Source organism: Pygocentrus nattereri, chromosome 1, assembly GCF_015220715.1.
Source record: "Pygocentrus nattereri isolate fPygNat1 chromosome 1, fPygNat1.pri, whole genome shotgun sequence".
NCBI classification, from domain to species: domain Eukaryota; kingdom Metazoa; phylum Chordata; class Actinopteri; order Characiformes; family Serrasalmidae; genus Pygocentrus; species Pygocentrus nattereri.
The window spans coordinates 22,557,176-22,563,175 of NC_051211.1; positions in this window are offsets into that span (position 1 = coordinate 22,557,176).

The following is a 6,000-nucleotide window of genomic DNA, read 5'->3' on the forward strand; positions in this document are numbered from 1 at the left end:
GTGACAGCCACAGTGGTGGCAAAAGCAAAATCCAGGGCGTAGGAGGAGTTTGGCGAAGCCATTTAAAAAGACTTTCGGTCGGCTTCAAGGTGGTTCTGGACAACTGTCCAGTGACTCAGGAGTGGTCGGGGTGGTCGGGAGAAACTCTGACTTCAAATGAGGATATTGTTGGTCGGTGAAAGGAGCACTTTAAAGAACTCCTTAATCCGGGAGACATGCCTCCCTCACAGGAGTCAGGGCCAGAGGCCTCTGGTGTGTCAAGCTCCATTTCCCTGGTGGAGGTCACTGAGGTAGTCGGCAAGCTCTTCAGAGGCAAGGCACCTGGGGTGGATGAGAAGGCTCTGGATGATGTGGGGCTGTCGTGGCTGACGCACCTCTGCAATATTGCATGGACCTCAGGAACAGTACCCTTGGACTGGCCATTTTTGAAAAAGGGGACTGGAGGGTCTGTGCCAACTATCGGGGTATCACACTGCTCAGCCTCCCTGGGAAAGTCTATGCAAAAGTGCTGCAAAGGAGACTCCGACCGATAGTTGAACCTCAGATTGAGGAGGGACAATGTGCATTCTGTCCTGGCCGTGGAACAACGGACCAGCTTTTCACGTTCTCGAACTGTTGAGGGGGCATGGGAGTTTGCCAACCCAGTCTACATGTGTTTTGTGGATTTGGAGAAGGCTTACGACCGGGTTCCCCGAGATATCTTGTGGGAGGTCCTCCGGGAGTATGGGGTACCGGGGCTACTTCTCCGGGCCATTCAATCTCTGTACTCCCAGAGTGAGAGCTGTGTTCGTATACTCAGCATTAAGTTGGACCCTTTCAGTATTAGCGTTGGGTTCCGGCAGGGTTGTGCCCTGTCTTGACTCCTGTTCATGATATTCATGGACAGGGTGTCAAGGCATAGCCAAGGTCAGGAGGGCATTATGTGTGGAGGCCAAAGGGTGGCATCTCTTTGTTTGCAGACGATGTTGTTCTTTTGGCTGAATCACATGGTTGCCTCCAGCGCTCACTGGAGTGGTTTGCAGCTGAGTGTGAAGTGGTTGGTATGCGGATCAGCACCTCCAAATCTGAGTCCACGGTCTTAGCCCGGAAAAGGATGGGAAGAGGGATTGTGAGATCGGCTGCAGGCTGGGACATGTGGCAGCAGTAATGCAGTCACTATACAGGACTGTAGTGGTGAAGAGGGAGCTGAGCCATAAGGCAAAGCTCTCTGTTTACCGGTCGGTCTACATCCCGACCTTCACCTATGGTCATGAGCTGTGGGTAATGACAGAAAGAATGAGATACAAGTGGCAGAAATGAGCTTTCTTCACAGGGTGGTGGGCTACACATTATTTGATAGGGTGAGGAGCTCGGCCAACCATGAGGAGCTCAGAGTAGAGCATTGAGAGGAGCCAGCTGAGGTGGTTCAGACATCTGATTCGAATGCCCCCTGGATGCCTCCCAGTGGGGCTGTACCAGGCACAGCCTATCCGGGGTCCCCAGGGTCATCCTAGGACCCTTTGGAGGCATTACATCTCCAAGTTGGCCTGAGAGCGGCTTGGGGTCCCTGGGAATGAGCTGGAGGAAGTTGCAGGGGACAGGGTCAATGTTGCACTTTTAACAGTGAACAAGCCATTCACTTGTGTTACCCCCATCTTTACCTGGATTAATCAGCAAAAGCAAAATGTTCTTGCTATCATAGCATCGTATCACAGTGTAGTCAACAGCAAATTACAGTCAACAGCAAATTGCCGTTTTTTGGCAGACAGTGGTTCACACTGCTAAAAGCTGCAAAGACCTTCTGATTCCTTTCCCTGCAGTTGTTCCACATCCTGAAAATACTGAACCACAGGAATTCTATGTGTTCGAGGGTTCAGGCGATGCTTCAACTGTGATTCACATCCCTCTTTTCAATGATATTGGCTCCATTTATATAGAGGTATGTTGTGAAATAACCAAAATGCAGGAGTGCTCTAACCAGAAAATGTTTTTTTTTTTTTCAGGAGAAGTTGAGAAGTGGAACAAAACATATTCCACTTATCAAATGAGCTACAGTCGGTAAATGATCACAGACCTTCTGAAGAAATTTGCAGTAAACATCAAAAACAACAAGCAAAAACTGCTCAAGGAGATTAAAAATGTCATTAAGGAGAAAAAACTTACAAGCTTGGAAAAATCTGATGAATGAAGTAAAACACATCAAAAAATTTAATTTTGGCAAATCCTCCCCTCGGAATTATAAGGTTTTATTTATGATCAGTTTTGAAATGTTGAGCTTCAAAGATGTTGCATTCCAAAGAGCAAAACTGATATGTGTAACAAGTTTGTGTCATACATGAAAATGACAGCCACCCTAAATATATTCTAAATTTGGGGACAGTCGTGGGCTGGAGGTTAGGGAACTGGCCCTGTGACCGGAAGGTCAATCCCCAGCGCTGATGGTCCATGATTGAGGTGTCCTTGAGCAAGACGCCTAACCCCCAACTGCTCCCCAGGTGCCATGGATAGGGCTGCCCACTGCTCCGTATTCTGTCCTTATTGCCTGTAGCTTAGCACAACTCGACAGATAGCTAAACAGTTGTGGTTGAATAAAAAGCTGGACCAAAGGCATTTCAGTTTCTTCAGTGTTTACTTTATCCAGATTCCCAAATTCTTTTTGTGAAACTGCAAACAAACACTGACATTTTAGTAAAGCACCCTGCTTTGTTTCTACAAAGAACATGTCATAGAAAGACATCTAACAGTACTAACAGCTTACAAATGTGTTCAATATACTGCTCATCCATATCTTAAAACAAAATAGTTTTACTCACAAACAGTGATGTCTAAGGCACAAAACGTGGGGATGGAGAGAGATGAAGTTACATCTGCTTCATTACACACACGACTCAATCTAAGATGGCTGTGCTGACCTCTAAACTTCATCATGTGACTTAACTAGCAAATCAAAATATTTTTTTCCACATATTTTGACCAACTAGCAAAGAGAATGTAAACAACTCAGCTTTTCAGCTTGGATAACCTGAAATCTTGGCTGGGACTTTTCAGTCTTTGTTTTCTTCCTCTGTGTCTCCACCAGTCTTTTCCATCTTCCATCTCTCCTCCTTACCAAGTAGAGTCACAGCTATGAATAGGCTGGTACAGATGACATACAGGTGAAATGTATACAGATAGTTAGCCCACTTGTTCACTGTGACCTCTGTACTGCATGTGACACTCGTCCAACCCACCCAGCCCACCCCCCCCCGACCTTGTCCACATGTGTATGTAAAGAAGTAACTTAGCCTCCTCATTCCAAGCATCCAATATACTGGACATTTTTCCCTGGTATTTTACATCTAAAGAAGCAGGTATATCACTCTTGCTTTGACATATTTTATAGAACGTTTTGGAGTTTGTATTTGTGTTGATTATTTAATAGAATGTATTCTGTCTTATCTTGTGATAAAATCAAACATGACAGTTAATGAGATACTCACCACCTATAAGACCAAAATAAATACTGTTTCTAAATGATCCTTTATTCACTCCAGAAATATTTTTCGCATGTATGTCCTTTTAGAAGGTACAATGATGGACTCGAGCCTAGTCCTGAAGTGCTACTTGTTCTATAAAATTCAGCGGATTTTACTGTCTACTGGACTAGCCACTGTGTACTGAAATTGAAATTAGGTCCAAGGAATCTGTAAGATTTTGAAAAGTTAACATATTTAAGTTCAGCAATATTTTCATGCAACTGTACATACATGAAACTGATGAAAGTTTAGTGCTGGCTTTGTGTGTTGGTATGCTGGTGATAATAAAAATATTCTTTTTTCCAAATGCCCATATTTATGTCCATACAATACTGGACAATGAATATTATATTTCTCAGCATAAAAAAAGTATGCAACAGAGATTATGTTTCATAACAAAGCACATATATCCTGGGCAACATAGACTAGAGGTAGTATGTATGGTAATTGGTTCAGAGAGTCTCTGCTGCTGACTTTATCTCAGACATATCTATATCTGCAAACAAGTATCTGATGTATAAAAAATTCCCCCTTTCCAAAAACGCATCCTTGAGATGTGTCCTTGGGTTGCATGTGACTAGACCTGGAATTAGTTGGTTCAACTTATACTTCACACTCGGTGCTAAGGGAACAGGTATTGCTTTAATTCAATGTCTTTAATCCCCAGTGCAGAGAGTAGAAAGAAATATGTTGGGATCACATACACACTTGCGCTCACTTAAACTTGTGCAATCTACTTCTGCACTTTCTAGTTTTGTGTTGTGTGTGTGTTTTCCATTTTGCAAGAAAGAGACATCAGTTACCGGTCACAAGGACCACATTTTCGATTGAACCCTTCAAAAGGGGAACTGTTCTTTGTTCAAAACTGTTCTTTGTTTAGAACTGTTTCTTTGATTAAGTCCCCAAAATAAAAAATAAAAACGGGAACCTGTCCTCCTCTGGTGCTGCAGTCAGTTCAATATATAATTCAAAGCCAGTGATTACTTTTAGGAGCGTATAGTGAAAATGAGTGTAAAATCCATAATCATCAATGACTGCTGTTAGATGCCTTTCATGATGATATGGTAGTATGAGAAGAGCTCAGTATATTATGAGGCAGGTGAAACAATGCATCTGATTAAAGAGTTTTAGTTTGGGATGACTGAAGGCAATGTATACAGTATCTCATAAAAGTGAGTACACATCACATTGCTGCAAATATTTTATTATATCTTTTCATTGGACAACACTATAGAAATGAAACTTGGATATAACTTAAAGTAGTCAGTGTACAGCTTGTATAGCTGTGCAGGTTTACTGTCCTCTGAGGATAACTCACACACAGCCATTAATGTCTAAATAGCTGGCGAAACAAGTGAGCACACCTCACAGTGATCATGTCCAACTTGTGCTCAAAGTGTCAATATTTTGTGTGACCATCATTATTATCTAGCACTGCGTGAACCCTCTTGGGCATGGAATTCACCAGAGCAGCACAGGTTGCTCCTGGAATCCTCTTCAGTCTTTCAGTCTTATTTAAATAATCAAAAGCAATCTGTGAGATCTATTGTGATGTAGTCAGTCCCCAATATTGCCACTTACAGTGTTCTGTAGGGGACAGTACTTGGATCACTTTTATCACGCATTTATATGCTCACACTCATTGCATCATTCATCGGCATACCAGTGTAAACAAAATTACACAAAGCCTGACATTCCATCTACCTTGAACCCACTTAATAGTTGTTTGTGAGACATCAAGTCATGGATTCATTGTAGTTTACTTAAGCTTATAAAGTTGAGCATTAGCTGAGGCCTACATCCAGGCTGAAATTTTCCATCTATATATTTCCTATGCAAATTGGTCAATATTTTGATGTCTAAGGCTAAGAGAAGAGTTCATTATTGATAAAAGGGCTTGGGTATTTCTGGTGATATTTCTTTAGTAAACTGAGAGGAATTGAATCAAATTTTTGCACTTCGAATCTAATTTTGTAGTTGTGACACTGTACTCAAGATTGACTATGTAGAGCAGCTGGTTTTTAACGGTTAACTGTGCATTTAGATTTTCTGCCTAATGGTATCAATTTTATTATTGTGGAAAATTCAATCATTTTAGGTTGATGATGTCTGGAGTTCAGTAGTGGTTGGGTCTTAGTTAATTCAGAAATTGTAGTAAATAATAATCTAAGAAGATTCTTATTATTTTCAGTCAGTGGAGAGATAGGTTGGACATGCCCCTCTGTTGTATTGAAGGCCATCCTTCCAGGAATATTTCTAGTTTAGTCAGGTGCCATTTATGCTCTAGTTGTCAGAAAGTCTGTTTTTAAGCCCAGATATGATCATTGCCTCATGGGACTATGGAATCAAATAAAATGTATTACTATTTTAAGCTTAATTTCTCAGCTTGCAGTTGTATGTCACCTTTTGTGCATGTGAATAAATGCTTACATGCATCCGAATGTGTAAACTTTTGCTTTTGTCAGTGTGATCTGAAGGTTTTGCAGCTTTCGGTCGGCTTCAAGGT